The sequence below is a fragment of the Mobula hypostoma genome, chromosome 4 (genome assembly GCF_963921235.1).
Source record: "Mobula hypostoma chromosome 4, sMobHyp1.1, whole genome shotgun sequence".
Classification (NCBI taxonomy): domain Eukaryota; kingdom Metazoa; phylum Chordata; class Chondrichthyes; order Myliobatiformes; family Myliobatidae; genus Mobula; species Mobula hypostoma.
The window spans coordinates 141168854-141192662 of NC_086100.1; the positions used below are offsets into that span (position 1 = coordinate 141168854).

Consider the following 23809-nt stretch of genomic DNA (forward strand, 5'->3'; position numbering starts at 1 on the left):
GAAACATAGGGAGCAGATTATGTTGTCTTCTGTACTCATTCACGCCATGAGGATTACTACATAATGTATATGGAAACCTGAGATTGCATTGCAATAATGCGTAAGCTCAGGGTAACCATGGATATGTAGTAGAAATTAATATCCTTTCAGTATGGGCAATGGATTTTGGGAGCCAGTGCCAAATTAAGGTTGCTCCAGAGAGAGGATAAATAGTGAACAGACAGCACCATTTAAATAAAACTTCCCACATACCTAGGAACATTCTTTCACCTTCTTGCCGCTGCATCCTTGTTCAGTAGCACCCATACTAGCCAACAGTAGCAGTTATCCTTCCGTTAAAGGTCATAAGCATCTTTTATTGCAGTCCCCTGCCACTCTGCCTGGAGTTTCCATGTTCCACCCAACCACATCTAGCACTATCAATGCATTCTGTTCTTTATGTCATCAAAATATCAGTACAGGTATCCCCCGATTTTCAAACGTTCGTTTTATGAAACCTCACTGTTACGAAAGACCTACATTAGTTACTTGTTTTCGCAAACAGAAGGTGTTTCACTGTTACAAAAAAGGCAGCGCCAAGCTTCTTTCCCCGGAACTGCATTCTAGCCGGCATTGCTTAAACACATGCCTGTGAGCATCTGTGCTTTAACTCAAATTATTTTGAGCATCCGTTAGCAAGGTGAGTTCTAAGGTATCGGAAAAGCCTAAAAGAGCTCGAAAAGGTGTTACACTTAGTGAAAAACTAGACGTAATTAAGCGTTTCGATCATGGTGAACGAAGTAAGGACAAAGTGAGTTTGGCTTGTGGAAGTTGACGAAGATGATATTGAAGAGGTTTTGGCATCTCATGACCAAGAACTGATAGATGAAGAGCTGATGCAATTGGAAGAGGAAAGGATAACAAACGAAACCAAATGCAGTAGCGATTGGACCGAAATTGAAGTCGTCCAGGAACTGAACGTGAAACAACTGCATGAGATTTTCACTGCAATGATTGCAGAAAAGTACGACTTTGATTTTGAAAGGGTACGTAGGTTTGGGGCATATTTGCAGGATGATTTGAGTGCTTACAAAGAACTGTATGATAGAAAAATGTGCGAGGCTAAGCAGTCAAGCATACTGATGTTTTTCAAGCCTTCCCAATCAGCCACAGCAGATGACGAACCTCGACCTTCGACATCAAGGCAGGCAGACTTAGAAGAAGATGACCTGCCTGCTGTGATGGAAACAGACGACGATGAGATGATACCCCAGTGTCCCACCACCCCAACCTCCGGGCCGTGGACCAATACTGATCCGCGAAGCTTGCAGCGGTAGCCGAGATGCACCCAGCACATCTTTAAGAAAAAAGCCAAAATAAACAAGCTAATTAATTAGGTGCCGCCTGGTATGTATATGTCAGTCCAGATCAGAGGCGATTTGTACTGGGCCGACATTTACGTGCCGGGTGGCATCTAATTAATTAGCTTGTTTATTTCGGCTTTTTTCTTTAAGATGTGCTGGGTGCACCCCGGCTACCGTTGCATCCCTGCATGCTTCACGGATCGGTATTGGTCCGCGGCCTGGAGGGTGGGGACCACTGCACCACCCCAACCTGACGACTCAGCCTAACACACCATCATTATAAGACTATAAGACAAAGGAGCAGAAGTCGGCCATTCGGCCCATTGAGTCTGCTCCGCCATTTTATCATGAGCTGATCCATTCTCCCATTTAGTCCCACTCCCTCGCCTTCTCACATAACCTATGATGCCCTGGCTACTCAGATGCCTATCAATCTCTGCCTTAAATACACCAAATGACTTGGGTTCCACTGTTGCCCGTGGCAACAAATTCCATAGATTCACCACCCTCTGGCTAAAAAATATTTTTCTCATTTCTGTTCTGAATGGGTGCCCTTCAATCCTCAAGTTATGCCCTCTCGTACTAGACTCCCCCATTATGGGAAACAACTTTGCCACATCCACTCTGTCCATGCCTTTCAGCATTCAAAATGTTTCTATGAGGTCTCCCCTCATTCTTCTAAACTCCAAGGAATACAGTCCAAGAACTCCCCTCATATGTTAACCTTCTCATTCCCGGAATCATTCCAGTGAATCTTCTCTGTACCCTCTCCAAAGTCAGCACATCCTTTCTTAAATAAAGAGCCCAAAACTGCCCACAGTACTCCAAGTGAGGTCTCACCAGCGCCTTATAGAGCCTCAACATCACATCCCTGCTCCTATACTCTATTCCTCTAGAAATGAATGCCAACATTGCATTCATCTTATTCACCACTGACTCAACCTGGAAGTTAACCTTAAGGGTATCCTATTCAAGGACTCCCAAGTCCCGTTGCATCTCAGAACTTTGAATTCTTTCCCCATTTAAATAATAGTCTGCCCGTTTATTTCTTCTGCCAAAGTGCATAACCATACACTTTCCAACATTGTATTTCATTTGCCACTTCTTTGCCCATTCTTCCAATCTATCCAAGTCTCTCTGCAGACTCTCTGTTTCCTCAGCACTACCAGCCCCTCCACCTATCTTTGTATCATCAGCAAACTTAGCCACAAAGCCATCTATTCCATAGTCCAAATTGTTGATGTACAATGTAAAAAGAAGCGGCCCCAACACGGACCTCTGTGGAACACCACTGGTAACCGGCAGCCAACCAGAATAGGATCCCTTTATTCCCACTCTCTGTTTCCTGCCAATCAGCCAACGCTCTATCCATGTATGTAACTTTCCCGTAATTCCATGGGCTCTTATCTTGTTAAGTAGTCTCATGTGTGGCACCTTGACAAAGGCCTTCTGAAAATCCAAATATACAATATCCACTACATCTCCCTTGTCTAGCCTACTTGTAATTTCCTCAAAAAATTGTAATAGGATTCCTTTAGAGAATCCATGCTGAGTTCTGCCTATCTTGTCATATGCCTCCAGGTACTCTGTAACCTCATCCTTGACAATCGACTCCAACAACTTCCCAACCACCAACGTCAAGCTAACAGGTCTATAATTTCCTTTTTGCTTCCTTGCCCTCTTCTTAAATAGCGGAGTGACATTTGCAATCTTCCAGTCCTCCAGAAACATGCCAGAATCTATTGACTTTTGAAAGATCATCGCTAATACCTCTGCAATCTCCACAGCTACTTCCTTCAGAACACGAGAAAGCATTCCATCTGGTCCGGGAGATTTATCTATCTTTAGACTATTCAGCTTCCTGAGTACTTTCTCTGTCGTAATTGTGACTGCGCACACTTCTCTTCCCTGCCACCCTTGAGTGTCTGGTATATTGCTGAAGACTGATGCAAAATACTCGTTCAGTTCCTCCACCATCTTTCCTGTAATAGTCATAGTCATACTTTATTGATCCCGGGGGTATGACTATGACTATTACAGGAAAGATATTAGCATGGATAAAAGATTGACTGACTGGTAGAAGGCAAAGAATACCATGGGCTCTTACATTGTTAAGCACACTCATGTACAGCACCTTGTCACAGATTAACCCTCCTTTGTCTATCTTGCCTGTTATTTCTGTAAGGAATTCCATATGATTTGTCAGGCAAGATTTCCCCTAAAGGAAACAATGCTGACTTTGACCTATTTATTATGGGCCTCCAATACGCTGAAATATCATCCTTAGTAATTGACTCCAACATCTACCCAACCACTGAGGTCAAGCTAAATCACTGAAATGTCCATCCCTGGTCTCCTCCACTGTCGTGATAAGACCACACTTAAGTTGGAGGAACAACACCTTATAATCCGTTTGGGTAGCCTCCATCTTGATGGCATGATCATCGATTTCTCAAACTTCGAGTAATACATCCACCCCTCCACCCCCCCTTCACCATTTCCCATCCCCTTGTCCCTCTCTCATGTTATCTCCTGCCCATCGTCTCCCTCTGGTGCTCCTCACAACCCTCCTCTTCTTTCTTACATGGCCTTTTGTCTCTTTCACCAATCAACTTCCCAGCTCTTTGCTTCATCCCTCCCCCTCCAAGTTTTACTTATCCCCTGGCGTTTCTCTCTCCTCTCCTCCCACCTTTCAAATCTACTCCTCAGCATTTTTTTCTACAGTCCTGCCACAGGACTTTGACCAAAAATGTCGACTGTACTGTTTTTCCATAGATGCTGCCTGGCATGCTGAGTTCCTCCAGCATTTTGTGTGTGCTGCTCGGATTTCAAGCATCTGCAGATTTTTTCTTCTTTGTAGCCTGTAATTTCCTTTCTTCTGCCTCCCTCTCTTCTTGGAGAGTGGAATGACATTTGTAATATTCCAGTCCTCCAGAACTGTTCCAGAACCTTATGTTTCTTGAGAGATTATTACTAATGCCTCCACAGTCTCGGAAGTTGCCTTCTGCTGGTGGTTAAAAGCTTCACAATCCTCGAACTTCATGATAATTTTTGCTATACTGTATGTCCTATCCTTTGCTTTGATGCTCATCTTTGGGATGTATCTATGCTGTGCTTTTTGAACTGTCCCCAGAACCGCAGCCACTGTTGCTCCACCATCATCCCTGTTAGTATCTCCTTCTAATCAGCTTTGGCCAGCTGCTCTTTCATACCTCCATCTTTCACTTTACTTCACTGTAATAATGATACATCTGGCTTTATCTTCTCACACTCAAACGACACGTGAATGCTATTAAATTATTTTCATTGCTTCCTAAGTGTTCCTTTACCTTAAGCTCCCTGATCAAATCTCGTTGATTACACAACACACAATCCAGAACTGCCTTTTCCCTTACGGGCTCAACCACAAGCCGCTCTAAAAAATCAAATCTCCCTTGGGATCCAGCACCAAACTGATTTTCCCAAACTACCTGCAAATTGAAAACCCCCACGACAATTGTAACAGTACCCTTTTTACATGCCTTTTCCATCTCCTATTGTAATTTAAATCCCACATCCTATCTACTATTTGGAAGTCTGTGTACAACTCTAATCAGGGCTTTTTAACCATTGCAGTTTCTTTACTCTATCCATAATTTTTCTACATCTTCTGATCCAATGTTGTCTCTTGCCAAGGATTTGATTTCATTTTTGGCCAACAGAGCCACAACAACCCCTCTGCCTACCTGCCTCTCCTTTTGATACAAGGTTAAGCTTCCAACTATGATCTTCTTTCAGCCACAGCTCAGTGATGCCCACAAAGTTGTACCTGTCAATCTCTAACTGTGCTACTGAAGCATCTTCAATTACTCCAAAAGACTGAGGTTTGGTAAAATACTGAAAGGCTTTTATTCGCTGTACAATACGACCTCCACAGTGAGTGTCTGCCCCCGGACTGAGGGGGAGGGGCAAGGCGAACACCTTTATACAGGACTCTGTGGGAGGAGCCACAGGGACAGTCAGCAGAGGGGTGTGTCCAGACAGGTAACCGAGTTACAACATATATACATGGTTTACCACATTCACCCCTCCTTTTTTTTTTAAAAAGAGTCCCGTGGGGTGAAGTGACTGACAATATTTACAACAAGTATATTTACAGGTTAATTCTATCAGGCGGTCGAGTCCATCGCTGTGATCGACGTAGCACCGGTGATGGCGGTTGTGCTGGCTCCAGCCTGATCTCAGGTGCCAGCACGTTAGGCGTCGGTAATCCCTCGTGCGTGTGCGTCGCGCCCAGTATGGGAGTGTCGTGTGGTGTCTGTATAGGGTTTGGGATGCACGGTGTCTTGTAGGTACATACATCGGTGGGTACGGGGTCAATAGTCACCACGGAGTGTTCAGGGTAGGGGCCCGGAGCTCCTGAGGGCGCCAGGTCGCGGATGGAGACCTTGTCCTCCCGCCCATCAGGTAAAACCACGTAGGCATACTGGGGGTTCGCATGAAGTAAGTGAACCTTCTCGACTATCGGGGAGTATTTATTGCTCCTCGCATGTTTCCGGAGCAGCACTGGCCCCGGGGACGTCAGCCAAGATGGTAGGGTGGTTCCAGTGGTCGATTTTCTGGGAAAAGAAAAGAGCCGCTCATGAGGGGTGGCATTGGTGGCTGTGCATAACAGGGAGCGGATGGAGTGGAGTGCCTCGGGAAGGACCTCCTGCCAGTGGGAGACCGGCAGTTCCTTTGACCTGAGGGCTAAGAGTGTGGCTTTCCACACCATGCCATTCTCCTTCTCCACCTGTCCATTCCCCCGGGGATTATAGCTCGTGGTCCTACTGGTTGCAATTCCCCTAGCCAGTAGATATTGGCGCAGCTCGTCACTCATAAACGAGGACCCTCTGTCACTGTGGATATAAGCATGGGTATCCACACAGAGTGAAGAGCTTGCGCAGGGCTTTTATAACTGACGTGGTAGTGGTGTCGGGGCAGGGGATGGCGAAGGGGAACCGCGAGTACTCATCAATTACGTTAAGAAAGTACACATTGTGGTCGGTGGAGGGAAGGGTGCCCTTAAAGTCAACACTCAGTCGCTCAAAGGGGCGGGTTGCCTTGATGAGTGGTGCCTTTTCGGGTCGGTAGAAGTGCGGTTTGCACTCTGCACAGACTTGGCAGTCCCTGGTCATCATCCTGATCTCCTCAAGGGAGTAAGGCAGGTTCCGGGCTTTCACGAAGTGGAAAAGCCGGGTGACTCCCGGGTGGCAAAGGTCTACATGTAGGACGTATAGGCGGTCGATCTGCGCGCTGGCACATGTTCCCCGGGATAGGGCATCGGAGGGCTCGTTGAGCTTCCCAGGCCTGTACATGATGTCATAGTTGCAGGTGGAGAGTTCGATTCTCCACCTCAGAATTTTATCATTTTTGATTTTGCTCCGCTATTGGTTATTAAACATGAATGCAACTGAGCGCTGGTCAGTTAGCAGGGTGAACCTTTTGCTGGCAAGATAGTGCCTCCAGTGCCTTATAGCTTCCACTATGGCCTGAGCCTCTTCCTCTACCGCAGAGTGCCGAATTTCAGGGCCTTGAAGGGTACGGGAGAAGAACGCCACTGGTCTTCCTGCCTGGTTGAGGGTAGCAGCCAGCGCAAAGTCAAAGGCGTCACTCTCTACTTGGAAGGGAATGGCCTCATCCATCGCATGCATTGCTGTTTTGGTAATGTCCCCTTTTATGCGGTTGAAGGCTGCGTGGGCCTCGGCAGAGAGGGGGAATGTGGTGGACTTGACCAGGGGGCGGGCCTTGTCTGCATAGTTAGAGACCCATTGGGCGTAATATGAAAAGAAGCCCAGGCACCTTTTGAGGGCTCTGAGGGTATTGGGAAGAGGGAGTTCCAACAAGGGGCACATACGGTCGGGGTCAGGGCCAATGACTCCATTCTCCACGACACACCCAAGGATAGCAAGTCGGGTGGTCCCGAATACACACTTGTCCTTGTTATAGGTGAGGTTGAAAGATTTGGCTGCTTGGAGAAATTTTTGGAGGTTGTTGTCGTGATCCTGCTGGTCGTGACCGCAGATGGTGATGTTATCCAGATATGGGAACATGGCCTTCAGTTGGCACTGGTCCACCATCCGGTCCATTGCAATCTGGAAGACAGATACACCATTCGTGACACCAAAGGGGACGCGCAGGAATTGATAAAGCCTGCCGTCCGCCTCGAAGGCAGTGTAAGGGTGGTCATCCCGGCAGATGGGGAGCTGATGGTAAGCATATTTTAGGTCTATGGTCGAGTACACCTTGTACTGTGCTATCTGATTGACCATATCCGCGATGCGGGGTAGAGGGTACGCGTCGAGCTGTGTGAACCTATTGATGGTCTGGCTATAGTCCACGACCATCCTATTCTTCTCCCCGTTCCGAACAATGACCACCTGCGCCCTCCAAGGACTTGTGCTTGCCTCAATGACCCCCTTCCTGAGCAGCCGCTGCACCTCCGACTTAATGAAAGCTCTGTCCCCCGCGCTGTACCTCCTGCTTTTAGTTGCCACAGGTTTACAGTCGAGGGTCAGGTTGGCGAACAGCGGTGGGGGAGGGATCCTGAGGGTGGAGAGGCCGCAAGTGGTGTCGGTAGTGTGGCAGTTGGCATGATGTTGGGTGGGATGCGCAGGTCGGTGTGTGTGTGTGTGGTCAGTAGCGGGGTACGTGACATATCTCTACAAAACAGGGGATTTATGACAGTAATTGGCAGGAGGGGCCCATCATACTTCATTGTCACGCTTTTCAGGTGGCTCTGGAAGTCCAACCCCAACAGCACAGGGGCACACAGTTGAGGCAAGACCAGTAACGTAAAGTCCCGATATTCTGTGCCCTGCACCACTAGTGTCGCTACACAACCCCCCTGGATGTATGTTGTATGCAACCTGGAGGCCATGGTGACCCTCCGACTTACCGGCCGTATCATGAGTCCACAATGCTGCACCGTGGCCGGGTGGATAAAACTCTCCGTGCTGCTTGTGTCAAACAGGCAGCTTGTCCTGTGCCCCTCCACCAGGATGTCCATCATTGACTTTGCGAGCTGGTGGGGAGCGCTTTGGTCGAGGGTCACGGAAGCCAGGGTGGGGCCGCTGTCTTGGTCCGGCATGGTGAGGTGCCCCGTGAGCACCCGTTGGTCGTAGGCGGTGGGAGGTGGCGCCGACCAAGATGGCCGTCCCCATGTCTCACACGTGGTGGTGGCGTGCAGGGAAGATGGCGGCAGGCAAGATGGCGGCCCCCATGTCTCGCACGTGGTGGCAGTGTGCAGGGAAGATGGCGACCCCCACATCTCGCACACGGCGCTGCTCGATCCCGCTCGCGGTTTTGACTTACAGACCTTGGCGATGTGGCCCTTCTTTCCGCAGCTGGAGCAGGTAGTTTGTCGGGTCGAGCAGCGTTTCCGAGGGTGCTTCTCCAGTCCACAGAAGTAGCACTTCGCGGACTCACGACTGGCGGCAGCCGAGGTCGATTTGCCGGCAGGTTGCGGGGTCTGCGGCACCCACAAGGCCATCGGGGGATCGCGTGCCTGGAGAGCCTTGGAGTTATGCAGATCGGCCTCCAACGTATCAGCCAGCTCCATCGCCAAACTTAGGGTAAGATCGGCTTTTTCCAGCAGCCGCTGGTGCACGTACACTGACCTGGTCCCCGTGACGAAGGCGTCTCTCACTAGGAGTTCTGCATGCTGCGCCGCCGTCAGCTCCTGGCAATTGCAGGCTCGCAAGAGTGTCCGTAGGGCCTGGACGAACTCAGCACTCGATTCCCCGGGGCGCTGTTGACGTGTCGCTAAATGGTGCCGAGCATAGACGCTGTTTATCGGCCGCAGGTATTGTCTTTTGAGTGCGTTAATTGCGCCGTCGTAGTTCGGCTGGTCTCTGATCAGCGAATAGACCCGTGGACTGACCCTGGAGAGTAGAACTCTGCGCTTTGCTACGGGGTCGGTCGCTTTAATCTCCTCTAGATACGCTTCGAAGCAGGCCAGCCAGAGTTCGAAAGCGTTTCCATCTTCAGGTGTTTGCGGATTGAGGTCTAATTTTTCTGGTCTCAGGGACTGTTCCATGTTTTAAAAGGTACAGCGAATAAAATTGAAGCACCTTCAATTACTCCAAAAGACTGAGGTTTGGTAAAATACTGAAAGGCTTTTATTCGCTGTACAATACGACCTCCACAGTGAGTGTCTGCCCCCGGACTGAGGGAGAGGGGCAAGACGAACACCTTTATACAGGACTCTGTGGGAGGAGCCACAGGGGCAGTCAGCAGAGGGGTGTGTCCAGACAGGTAACCGAGTTACAACATATATACATGGTTTACCACAGCTACAAGATCATCTACTTTATCCTGTATACTGCACACACGCATTCAGATATAACACCTCCGTAACTATACTATCACCCTTTTGGTTTTGCCCTCATGGTACACTTCAACTCATCCCACTGACCGTAATTTTACCCTATCATCTGCCTGACCTTCCTCACAGTCTCACTATACACTACATATACTTGTATACCAACTGCACCATCCTCAGTGCTATAATTCCAGTTCCCACCCCCCTGCCAAATAGCGGAATAATTAAAGTCCTATAAATAGTACCAGTTGTGCATCATTTTCTACAGCATATCCTATCCAAAATTCCAAAACCCCAAACCTCCGAAATCTGAAATTTCTTTGAGTGCTGCAATGATGTCACAAAAGGAAAATTTCACAAGGTGCTGGGAAGCTTCTCAGGTAACATGCAGGTCTCTGCGCACTACAGATAAGTTCTGATAAGTGATCTCACATATGTAATGAAAATAAGTTAATGAAAAATAGGAAAACACCACATAAACGAAAAGGTAAAGATCTCGATCGTGCATTGAAAGTGGATTTGTCAGTGTCGGAGTGAACACATACCACTTGACGGTGACATGACACATTATTGCTTTATGCACAAAATTATTAAAAAGATCATATAAAACTGCTTTCAGGGTATAGGTATAAGCTGCATAAGTAAGGTAAACATTTTGTGTTTAGCTTTGTGTCCCATCCCCAAGATAGCTCACTGTATAGATACAAATATTCCAAAATTTTTAAAAAACTGAACTCCAATATTCAAAATCGAAACACTTCCAGCCTCAAGCATTTTGGATAAGGGGTGCTCAATGTGTATAAGGAACTGTACTTGAACGTGTTTTGTGTGTATCAGCCATGTGGCAGCCTCGAACTGTTCAACAGATGTAGATACAACTTGGATTGTGCAGACTTTACCCAAGTAGAGGACATTGATATCAGTTACAGATAGATTTATTCCAGCATCATATATTAAAGAGAAGTTCTGAGATGATAAAGTCCCATTTCTGATGCATTTTCTCATTCATGCTAAAGGTAATTAAAATGCTGGGTGGATTCACTGCTTTGTGTGTATATTATATTTCTGGAATCACACTTGATAAATAAGTACTTTCACAGAATTATCAGAGTACCATGAAGTAGGTCATTCTACTCAACTGGAGCTGCACAGACTGAATCAGCTGATATAAGGACAGATCTATAGGCACTTCCTCCCCACAATAGACCTCTTCAAGTTCACATCCAGGTTACACTTTCAAGAAAGTATCCCCTCTCACTTGATTGCTGTACTTTGTCAAACATTTCAATTAAATTCTTAGAAGTTGGAAATGCATAACAAAGAAGACTAACTCAGCAGAATTTGCTTTTAATTTACATTCATGCTTCATACACAACAAAATATACATTTAATAATTTCATACTTTTGAATTTAACTGAAGGTGAGATTAAGACAAATTAGTGGAGTTCAGTACAAATGTATTTATCCTGCTTTTTATAATTTCATGATGGAACTGTTTAAATCCAAGAACTGGATCTAATAGCAGAAAAGCCTGTCAACAAGTATTGACCTTTCTGATCCCCATGACAAGCAAATAGCTCACTGCAGAGGGGACAGAGTAAGGCGGAGTCACAACCAAACCCAAATCTGGTTACTTCTGTTTATATAAAAGGAAGCCGTAATTCATTTTCTGCCAGTTATAACTCTTTTGGATTTGTAAAAAAAATTCAAACTCATATTACCAGGTGCTGAGTTATCCTCCAGGCACATGATGGAGAAACATGACACAACTAGCTTTAGGGCACAAGCTCCATGCTGTAATTTTGTTTCCTTGCTTGAGAACCTCTATTCATGAAAATGCCTGTGAAAGCACAGTCTCACTAAATTTCTCTCAAATAATATATCCACTTTCTGCAACTTACTGCGTGCAGGTAATGATTAATTTGTAATACAGATCTTACTATTACATCATTAGAAAAATATTGTACTGATATTTAGTACATTGGTCTGAAATTCCTTTAACTTAAAAGTGCTTAAAATAAATCAGCTAAAGTTGTGTAGAACAGAACTTCAGGCAAATATTGAAATATTTGTATTTTCTTTACTATACTTTGTCAGTGCTAAGAATTATTAGGAAATACATCAGTTCAAAGAAAAAACATCGCTGCAAGAAGTGTTTAAGCTTCTACTAATCTGTTAGGTAAATTATAAAGTGCAATAATTAAACTATGTTAGGAACACAGTTGGTGATACTTCAGAAGGTCTTACACTTGGCCCAGATTTTCCTGGATTTAAACAGCTGCCCATTGTACTTGGACCACGGCTACTTGCACTGACCTACTAAATAAAGTTTACAAAAACTTGCAGAAACTAGAAATCTGAGAATAAGAACAAAATTCTGAAAAAGAAATTCTGGAAATTTCTGAAGAAGATTCGTCAGTCTTAAAGTTAACACTGCTTCTTTGTCCAGCATTTTATGTCTTTGAACTTTCAAAAGATATGGAGTGCTAAATGATCTCTAGATTCAACTAGTAAAGTGGATGTGGTTACAAGCAGTGACTGAGCGTCAACTGGCAGATCCAAGGTAACAGCACTACGATATCCTCATGGTCTATACTATTGTCAACTTACAAATGTCAAAAAACCCTTGAACTATTTTATAAATACCTCTGATGCATTAAATAATATTCAAATAAATATGAATAATTTAAAAGTATATATAAAGTAAGTAGTTTAAATATAAAAACCTGCTGAAGTGTGAGAAATTAATTCAAACATCATGATAAAGTAAGATATTTAAAACATTTACTTGCATTAAATTTTTACTGAGGATCAGTGACTCCTTTCAAAAATACTGAGGTCATAAATCTTCAAAGCCTCCTGTACAGCTGAGAGGCCAGATGCAAACAAGAGAAAATCTGCAGATGCTGGAAATCCAAGCAACACGCACAAAATGCTGGAGGAACTCAGAGTCTATGGAAAAGAGTACAGTCAATATTTTGGGCTGAGACCTTTCAGCAGGACTGGAGAAAAAAAGATGAGGAGTAGATTTAAAAGGTGGGGGGACGGAAGGGAGAAAAACAAGGTGATAGGTGACACCGGGAGGGGGAGGGCTGAAGTAAAGAGCTGGGAATTTGACTGGTGAAAGAGATACTGGGCTGGAGAAGGGGGAATCTAATAGGAGGGGACAGAAGGCCATGGAAGAAAGAAAAGGGGGAGAGGCAGCAGAGGGAGGTTCAGTCATGAGTGTAACAGCACAGCAGGAGGTCAAGTGCAGTGGTATCTGGCCTTCAACTCATCTCAAATTTATGTGTCAGGGACAAGCTGAAGAATGAGCCTAATAGGGCCTGAATGATACCAAGGGAATTTCCAGCTAAAGATGAGTATAATCCAACCCAGTAATTTGTAATCAATTTAAAACTTAGCTCCCCAGGTTACCCAATGAGTTTTAAAAAAATGGGAATCTGGCGGTTCAGGCAGCATGTGCAAAAAGAAGAAGTAAAATTTCAGTTGCACTCAGTGAGGTGATTGTTCTAATAAGCATTTACAAAGTCTTTTAACATGAAGGGCGGAAAAGGAAGTTGAGAGTTCAGCATTTTATCCTACTAACTGAATGCCCCATTCCACTTCTGCTCAGTTAATATAGGCTGCATTGCACGTAACTGATAACTGAGCTGTGCTATTTGACCAAAAACTTGCTTGTATATGTATCGATATGTACCGTGATGTTGGCAATCCGTCAGCAGAAACTGTTGCGTACGATAGTGGTAAGGCACCTCATCTTGAAGGCAGTTTCTGTCATCATTACAGTCTGAGGGTCAATTGTTCAACTGTAATGAACATTATGTGTCATACATGTAACAGGAATTGAAGCATTGGCTACAACCCTTGTTGAATTGATTTGTAGATCTCATTGTACTTCAATATTCTAAGCTGCTTGCTTTTGATGCAGTACTGTGTGGGGATTCAGATGGGTATATTACAGTGATTCAATCTTACCTGAACACATTCAGTGTAACAAATCAAAAGTAAATTAGAATAGACACCATATAATAAATGCATCCTCTTTTTCTACTGCTGAAGAGAACTGAGGCTTATTTGTTTTGTTTAACTCCTTACAGTTTTCATGTACCACAATAGCTACATTTCACTGAAGACAGTTTTAGGCTACGTCTACACCACGCCGGATAATTTTGAAAACAAAGCTTTTTCTCTTCGTTTTGACCCTCTGTCCACACTAAAACGGCATTTTCATCCCCTGAAAACGGAGATTTTCAGAAACGGTCTCCAGAGTGAATAAATCTGAAAATGCCTAATATCCGTTGCCGTGGGGACATGGTAAACGGAGCTTTTTAAAACTGCTGTCATGACGTGCTGGAACAGCTGGCGGCAGCACAGCATTTCATTGTTTTCTTCTTCTTATTATTAATATTATTACTTTATTGTCGCCAAACAATTGATAGTAGAGCGTACAATCATCACAGCGATATTTGAATCTGCGCTTCGCAGAGCTTAACAATTTCAGAACAGACAGTAATGAGACTGAAGAAAAAGAGTTAGAAATGTACTCACCAAATACTTTGACCCACAGCTTACTGAATAAATAAGTATACTCACTTTGCCCTGTTTTCTGTCCTTGATTGTATGAAGGTGGTTTACCTATTTATGCAAGTACTTCTCTGACAATAGATGTGTAACAGCCTAATGTAACATTGTATGGAAATACAAGACAACATCAAAGTTGCTGGTGAACGCAGCAGGCCAGGCAGCATCTCTAGGAAGAGGTACAGACGACGTTTCGGGCCGAGACCCTTCGTCAGGACTAACTGAAGGAAGAGCTAGTAAGAGATTTGAAAGTAGGAGGGGGAGTGGGACATCCGAAATGATAGGAGAAGACAGGAGGAGGAGGGATGGAGCCAAGAGCTGGACAGGTGACTGCCAAAAGGGATATGAGAGGATCATGGGACAGGAGGCCCAGGGAGAAGGAAAAGGGGGAGGGGGGGGAAAACCCAGAGGATGGGCAAGGGGTATAGTCAGAGGGACAGAGGGAGAAAAAGGAGAGAGAGAGAAAGAATGTGTGCATATAAATAAATAATGGATGGGGTACGAGGGGGAGGTGGGGCATTAGCGGAAGTTAGAGAATTCAATGTTCATGCCATCAAGTTGGAGGCTACCCAGACGGAATATAAGGTATTGTTACATTTAACAAGGTGCTTTATAAATGCAACAGAGTTCGTCAGTTTTTCAATGTTCGTCGTCAGCCGTGAACTTCCAGTCAGTTGCCTCCATACGCTCCAATATTTGTTTATTTTTAGTTTTAAGTCCTCCTGCGCAAGAACCAAGAGCATTCCTTTTAAGTTTTTCTACTCTGTAACTGGACAAACGTACACCAAGTATACAGTTTCCTCTTTGCTTGTTTTCTGTCTGTCCTGCGCATGCCCAGTAGGAGGAGATTCACCCAAATATCCGTCTAATGTGGACAGAGATATTTTAAAAAACACTTAGTGTGGACGCCTATCGTTTTTACTCGAAACCGGCGTTTTCAGAATTATCCGACGCAGTGTGGGACAAGCAGTCGGGACACCGCTTTTTGGTCGACACTGGAGCAGAGATCAGCGTCTTACCTCCAATGAGTTACAACACCCCAACAGAGAACCGGGACCCACCCTGAGGGCTGCAAATGGCAGCACAATACGAACCTAGGGCACCTGTACGGTGCGGCTACAGTTTAGTTCCAGCCAGTTCACGTGGGACTTCACACTGACCGCCGTGGTCCAACCACTTCTGGGGGCGGATTTTCTGCGAGCCCACAGCCTCTTGGTCGACCTGCAAGGGAAGTGACTAGTCCACGCCAAGACTTTTCAAACATTCTCCCTGAGTGAAGCCAAGTTGCCAGCCCCACATCTGGACTCCATCACGCTGTCCGATGACGAATTCACCAGGGTCCTGGCGGATTTCCCATCAGTACTGACACCGCAGTTCACGGCAGCCATGCCCAGACATGGAGTACAGCACCATATCCCGACCCAGGGACCACCCCTCCACGCCCATGCTCGAAGGCTCCCCCTGGACAAGCTCCGACTGGTGAAGGAGGAGTTCAAGAAGATGGAGGAATTGGGGATCATACAATGGTCCGACAGCACATGGACCTCCCCGCTGCACATGGTGCCCAAGGCAACGGGGGGCTGGAGACCATGCGGTGACTACCGCAGACTGAAAGAGGCTACAACGCCAGACCGCTACCCTGTGCCGCACATTCAAGACTTTGCAGCAAACCTACATGGCGCAAGGATCTTTTCCAAGGTAGACCTCATCCGGGGATACCATCAAATTCCGGTACATCTAGACGACATTTCCAAAACAGCACTCATCACCCCGTTTGGCCTTTTCGAATTCCTCCGAATGCCGTTCGGCCTAAAGAATGCCGCACAGATGTTCCAGCGGCTAATGGACGCGGTGGGCCGCGACCTAGACTTTGCATTCATCTACTTGGACGACATCCTCATAGCCAGCAGTAGTCGTCAGGAGCATCTGTCCCACCTCCATCAATTCTACGCCCGACTGAGCAAATTCAGCCTGACAATCAACCCGGACAAATGCCAGTTTGGACTCGACACCATCGACTTCCTGGGCCTCAGGATTACTAAAGACGGGGCAACCCCGCTGCTCACCAAGGTAGACGCGGTCCGCCACTTCACCCAACCCAACACAACCAAAGGCGTGCAGGAATTCGTGGGTATGGTGAATTTCTACCACTGTTTCCTCCCCTCAGCAGCCCAAATCATGTGCCCCCTGTTCACCCTGATGTCGGGTAAGGGCAAGGACATTACCTGGGAAGAAGAGGCCGTGGCTGCTTTCGTTAAAACCAAAGAAGCCTTGGCAAACGCCGCGATGCTAGTGCACCCCAGAACGGACGTTCTTACTGTCCTCACGGTGGACGCATCCAACACAGCAGTCGGTGGAGTACTGGAGCAATTCATCGAGGGTCGCTGGCAACCCCTGGCGTTCTTCAGCAAACACCTACGACCATCCAAACTCAAATACAGTGCTTTTGACCGGGAGCTATTGGCACTATACCTGGCAATCTGACATTTCAGATACTTCTTAGAAGGTAGGCCCTTCACCGCGTTCACGGGCCACAAACCGCTTACCTTTGCGTTCACTAAGGTGTCCGATCCAGCACGTCTCGGGAAAGGACAACGTCAGGGCGGACGCACTTTCCAGACCTACCACACAGGCCCTGTCCCAGGGGGTGGACTATGCAGCGCTGGCAGAGGCACAGCAGGCAGACGATGAGATCCCTAGTTACAGAACTGCGGTCTCCGGTTTGCAGCTCCAAGAACTCCCTGTAGGCCCAGGTGAGAGGACCCTACTGTGTGATGTAGCTACCGGCCAACCCCGCCCCATCGTCCCGGCAGCCTGGCGGCAGCGAGTTTTCAAGTCCATTCATAACTTAGCGCACCCCTCCATCAGGACAACCGTCCGGCTGGTCTCCAACAGGTTTGTGTGGCATGGACTTCATAAACAGGTCAGTGAATGGGCCAAAATGTGCATGCAGTGCCAAACGGCCAAGGTGCAGCGGCACACCAAGGCTCCACCGCAGCGGTTGGAACCCACCCGCCAGAAGTTCGACCACATTCATGTGGATATCGTGGGGCCACTGCCAGTGTTGTGAGGAGCGCGGGACCTCCTAACTATGATAGACCAGTTCACCAGATGGCCAGAGGCGGTCCCACTCACCGACACCACCTCCGAATCCTGCGCCCGAGCACTGATTGCAACCTGGGTAGCGCGTTTCGGGGTACCAGTCCACATTACCTCCGACAGAAGTGCCCAGTTCACCTCCAGCCTGTGGTCGGCTGTGGCCAGCCTTTTAGGATCACAGCTACACCACACAACTGCCTACCACCCACAGTCGAATGGACTAGTGGAGCGTTTCCACCGTCACCTGAAGTCGGCTCTCATGGCCTGCCTGGAAGGGCCTAACTGGGTGGACGAGCTTCCCTGGGTCCTGCTCGGAATCCGCACGGCACCCAAAGAGGATCTGCACACTTCGTCGGCTGAGTTGGTGTACGGCGCACCCCTGGTAGTCCCAGGAGAATTCATACCAGCCCCAAGGGGGCAAGAGGAAGAACCCGCAGCAGTCCTGACAGACTACGTGAGAGGCTCAGTAACTTGGCCCCCATCCCCACTTCACAGCACGGACAGAGCCCGACCTGCGTACCCAAAGACCTGCAGAACTGTAAGTTTCTTTTTGTACGATGGGGCGGACACCGGGCACTGCTACAGTGGCCCACGTTTGTGCTAGACATTGGGAGGAGAGAGGAGGTTTTTACGGTGGACCAACTCAAACCGGCCCATGTGGACTTGGCGCAGCCGGTCCGGGCTCAGGCACCGCGGCGCAGAGGCAGACCTCCCAAACAGAGACCGATCCAGACTGTGGACATTGGGGGATGTATCGCCGGTTCCGGGGGCGGGAGGCGGTTATGTGGCGACCCACTTTCCAGCACACACGAACTGGCGCGCGCTGGCAGAGAGGCCAGCCCCAAAAAGGGTGCCAGGCTATCTTCACCAGCAGAGGCAAAATTCTGCGCACGGGAAGGATCTGCAAATATGCATTCCCCACAGCAGTCCCGCCCAGGGAGGAGGGGAACGGGAAGGCTTTAAAGGAGGCCGCGAAGTTTGAATAAATCTCTTTTATCGCAACTCCAACTCACCGAGTACGTGTCGTTATTCTAGCGCTGTGTGTAGCACACCACTAAAATACTACTGCTTGCCGTGAAATTTCTGCATGGGAGAAACCTTGCTGTTGTAGGATGACCACCTTGTGTCTTTTTGCTATGCTCACTCTTCCTATGGTTGAAGGTTAAACTGTTATATCTGCTACACCCTCTCCTTTCAGTTTGGTTGTCTTTCGTTCAGTTTGTCCTTCCACTCCCCTTTCTGTTTCCGTTAATCAGTTTATTTCATTCAATTCATTATGTCTGATCATTAGCACCTATTTGTGTTATCTTTGTTTAATCACGCACTGGTTTACATATCTACAAAGAAATCAAGTTTTTACTTAGTATATTACTTTCTTTAATGAATTACAAAATAAATTCCCTGTTACATTTAATTTTTGGAAAATTAATGTCTGAAAGTCTAAAATTTGCTCATATTTACTGGCAGACTAATGCAGAATTAAAAAAAAACATCTAAAACAATATGTATACAAAAAAACTAGGGTGCCTAGAGTGCACAGTACTGTATCTAATAATCTCTTAAATGCCCCAAATGTAACTGTCTCTACACCACTGTTGCAGTGTATTATAATAACTTGTTATAATAAAATATTCTCTTACATTCATCTTCATTTCTCCACTAATATTTAGATGACAAATGAAGTGGGGCTATGTGTATGGAACCACCCAGGAGTGCAACAATACAAAAACCTTCTTGCCTAAGTTGAATCAACCTTCTAATTATGATTAAATCTATTGCTATATTATTAATCTTGATCCATTAGATTTTTCGGTTGTCCTCAGGCAATTTCTATGACAACTTAATTAAAAAGAAATAAGGTTAAGGTAAAGGAATTATCACTTTGAAGTTCAGAAAGTAAGGTGGAACAATTATACAGGGACTCCTCAGGTTACAGATGACCTGAATTATGGAAACTCGACTTTATGCAAGTTCTGCCGTGGATTTTAAAAAACATTTTTAAGCTCCTAATAACAAAACATTTAATGCTACCCATTAATGTTTGAACACAGTATAAAAAGTCCATGAGTTTTAGTATGGGTAATGTTAGGGTGAATACTAACTGAAATGAAAGAATTATGGCAAGTACATATAGAGTCAAAGGGTATAGGTGCTTTAGAAAACAGAAATTACAGTGAAATCAGCTTACAAACAGTTCTCAGAAACTGAATCATTTCATATCCTGAGAACTGCCAGTATCAAATTACTGTGCAAATGGAAGGAAGAGGGTGAATGAACAGCAAAAACTATTAAGCTGTTTTCTAGATTCATGAAATGTTGATAAGAAATGAAGTAAATATGTTTATATTTAAACTCATCAATAATCTCTGAACATTAAGCAAAGTAAAACTAAATACAAAGATATGCACTAGAATTAGTCAAGATAGAGTTTATTATGCATAAACAGCGGTGCTAAATTTAATCTGATTCAACTCCTGGAAGTTCAATTTGTTTGATCTTCACTATTATCAGGATTCATTGAAAGAAACACCATGCCATCCAGAAAATTTAGACAGATAGAAATTGGCCTGATTTACTCTCTGGGTAAAATGCAAAGCTGTTGATAAATTTGTGATTTGCTTCACCATTAAGATATAGCTTGAATTTAAAACTTTCATACTTTTTTTCTGATGTTACCTCCTCCACACCTACAACCTATTAGGGTTCAAAATTCTTCCTAGCAGTTAGCTTTCTAACCCATCCAGTAAAAGGGGGGGGGGGACCTCTCTAATTTAAGAACAGATCTCTACATCTGGACCAGTTTTGGTGGGCCGCGACTCCATGCAGTGGGCTAGGTGCAGCAGCAAGATCTGGAAATATTTGACATCAAGCTGTGACTGAATGTTGCCAAGATACATAGAACATAGATTAGTACAGCACAGTACAGGCCCTTCAGCCCACAATATTGTGCTGACCCTTAAACCCTGCCTCCCATATAACCCCCCACCTTAAATTCTTCCATATACCTGTCTAATAGTCTCTTAAATTTCACTAGTGTATCTGCCTCCAACATTGACTCAGGCAGTGTATTCCATGCACCAACCACTCTCTGAGTAAAAAACCTTCCTCTAATATCCCCCTTGAACTTTCCACCCCTTACCTTAAAGCTACGTCCTCTTGTACTGAGCAGTGGTGCCCTAGGGAAGAGGCACTGGCTGTCCACTCCAACTATTCCTCTTAATATCTTGTATAACTCTATCATGTCTCCTCTCATCCTCCTTCTCGCCAAAGAGTAAACACCTAGCTCCCTTAATCTCTGATCATAATACATACTCTCTAAACCAGGCAGTATACTGGTAAATCTCCTCTGTACCCTTTCCAATGCTTCCACGTCCTTCCTATAGTGAGGCAACCAGAACTGGACTCAGTACTCCAAGTGTGGCCTAACCAGAGTTTTATAGAGCTACATCATTACCTCACGACTCTTAAACTCTATCCCTCGACTTATGAAGGCTAACACCCTATAAGCTCTCTTAACTACCCTATCTACCTGTGAGGCAACTTTCAGGGATCTGTGGACATGTACCCCCAGATCCATCTGCTCCTCCACACTACCAAGTAACCTACCATTTACTTTGTATTCTGCCTTGGAGTTTGTCCTTCCAAAGTGTACCACCTCACACTTCTTCTTCATGCACACCTTTAAAATTTACTTATGGGATTAGGGCATCATTAATGAGGGTAGCATTCATTACTCATTCCAAATTGTCCTTGGAAAGGTGATGGGCAGTTGCCTTGTTAGATTGCTGCAGTCTTTCAGGTAAAGGCTTTCCCAGAGAGCTGTTAGTTTCGAACAGGTGTAATGATGTCTCAAGCATCTCGATGAGCATACACATCAGTTGTGATCTCTGAACTATCTTAGGACGGATCCTGTACTATGAGGGCCAGCACTTACCTTTATCCTTTGACTTTTACACACTAATTTGAAACTACAAATAATCCTCACATTAGTGTACTGACATTCTGAGCTTGTTGATAAAAGAACCAAATGGAGTGATTTGATATCTTTTTCCTGATCACTATATATGAACTTATGACATAGCCTTCTCAGTGTGATTTTTTTTTGGCTGTCTGAACCATGAAAAGTACTATTGTATGGTTATGGCAGAGGATTGAAAAAGAGGCATATTTCACTGGTATTCACTTACAAGGGAGGTGAGATTACCTTTAAAGAACAAGAGGGACTGTAGTAAAGTAGTAGAGTCACTATTTTGCCGTTTGAAGGACCTGGGTTGTCTGTGTATGAAGTTCACACATTCTCCCTGTAACTATCTGAGTTTCCTTGAAGTGCTCCTGGTTCCTCTCACGTACAAGCTGATAGATTAATTGGTCCAGTGGTTTTGGTAGAATCTGGAGGGAGTAGATGAGAATGTGGGCTGAATAAAATGTTTTTTAATTGTCAGTGTGGACGTGATGGGATGAAGTGCCTGCTTCCATGCTTTGTGACTCTATGAATAAGGTTTAGAATTGAGGGTGCTATCTTTCTCTGATGTTCCACTTGGCAAGCACTCTGTACATGCCAATCACAAATGCTTCTGAGTCACCAATAAGATTAAGCGATGGGCAGTTATTAAGGTAAACATTTAGTCTATTTTATAAGTGGCAGTTATCCATTCTCTTTGGGTTTAAAAGTGTTAGGGAGTGTAATTAATTTTAATAAGCCTGTCATTCTATTTGTGAATGCTGTAGACCAAAGTAACACTTATAGAGGCTGTAAGTCTGAGAGAATGTTGAAGCATGTGAATGGCAGTTATTGCAATCATTGTTCTGTCAGTTGTGCGGTTTCTGACAGTGAGCTTTGCTCATTGCTCATACTGACCTTGACCTTGTATCTGAGGCAATACATTTTCCTTGCATCGGAATCAGGTCTATGGGTCTGCACCCAGGCACAGAGCACTCCACTGATACTCCACCTCCAACTTTGGTTGTTGGGTCCCAAAACATGCACAGCATCCTTTGCTTGACTCACCTCTTACACCAATATCTCTGTGATACTCTTTGGTGAAGCAAATATCTGCTTCTGTGCCTGGATCATCAACTGTTCATCCAAGCTCCACAATAATATACACTAAAGGGTGCACACAGTGATTAACTTTCTTTCAGTGTGGCTATAAATTTATTTTGCAAATTTATTTTTAAAGTTATTTGCAATTAATGTATATTGATGAGAAAAGGTTTGCTATTGGCAACTCCTAATAAACATTTTAAAATTATGTAACATCACAAGGAGAAATTGGCAAAAAAAAATTCCTACACAACTCCATCCAAATGCATGTTTCCACACACAACTAAATTTCTAGGTTTGTAATGTTGTGGCAGAAATAAAAATATATAGTGAATAGCTTTTCTAGGTACCTGGGACATCTGGTGAAATGGCAAAAATCAAAATAGTTACAGGTGCTGAGGCATGTGAATGTAATAAACATACAGCAGGTTGAGCAGCATCTGTGGAAAGAGTCGATGTTTCAGGTTGGACACCTTTTACCAGAGGAGGAAAAAAAAGAATTTTAAGTTGTGGAGTGGCGCGAATGGATAACATAAAGTGAACATCTGTGAAATTATGAGACCAGGTCAAATAGGTTAGTAGGGCAGCTAGAGGCAAAAGAATGGGAAAAAATAGTTGTCTATTGCAAGACTGAATTTATCAGAGAATAATGTAGGACTGCAGGCTGTGAAAGCTCTGCAATACAGTAAGTCAATGTCATTGCAGAAATCATGCACTTGCTGATGTATGGCATAAAGTTATTTGGCCTTTAACTGGTTTCACCCTATCACTGATATTCCCTTTATTCTGTCTATTCCTCCTGCAACCTTCTCTGTAACTTAAAATTACCTTTATTATCTATCTTTCTCAGTTCTGCCCAAGGGTCTCAGACCTTAAATATTGGCTTAGACTATTTCTCCACTTATTCTGCCTGGCCTCATGAAGATGATGGCAGTTTCAGACATATATCCTGGACACTTCTGCCTTCAACCAAGAAGCAGCACTGAAATTCAGCACAGGTAGTATATGCTTGACGCAAACAACAGGAATTCTGCAGATGCTGGAAATTCAAGCAACATACATCAAAGTTGCTGGTGAACGCAGCAGGCCAAGCAGCATCTATAGGAAGAGGCGCAGCCGACGTTTCAGGCTGAGACCCTTCGTCAGGACTAACTGAAGGAAGAGTGAGTAAGGGATTTGAAAGCTGGAGGGGGAGGGGGAGATGTCTTCATGGACTATTCCTCTTCTCACCCTGTCTCTTGCAAAAACGCCATCCCCTTCTCGCAATTCCTCCGTCTCCGCCGCATCTGCTCTCAGGATGAGGCTTTTCATTCTAGGACGAGGGAGATGTCTTCATTTTTTAAAGAAAGGGGCTTCCCTTCCTCCACTATCAACTCTGCTCTTAAACGCATCTCCCCC

At 45.3% G+C, this 23809-nt stretch overlaps 1 protein-coding gene across 1 annotated transcript in view; it reads right to left on the reverse strand.

The window, feature by feature from the left end:
* The window catches only part of slc7a11 (solute carrier family 7 member 11), a 219992-nt gene that overhangs the window by 101572 nt on the left and 94611 nt on the right, over window positions 1–23809 (reverse strand). The gene's annotated exons all lie outside the window — the stretch shown is intronic.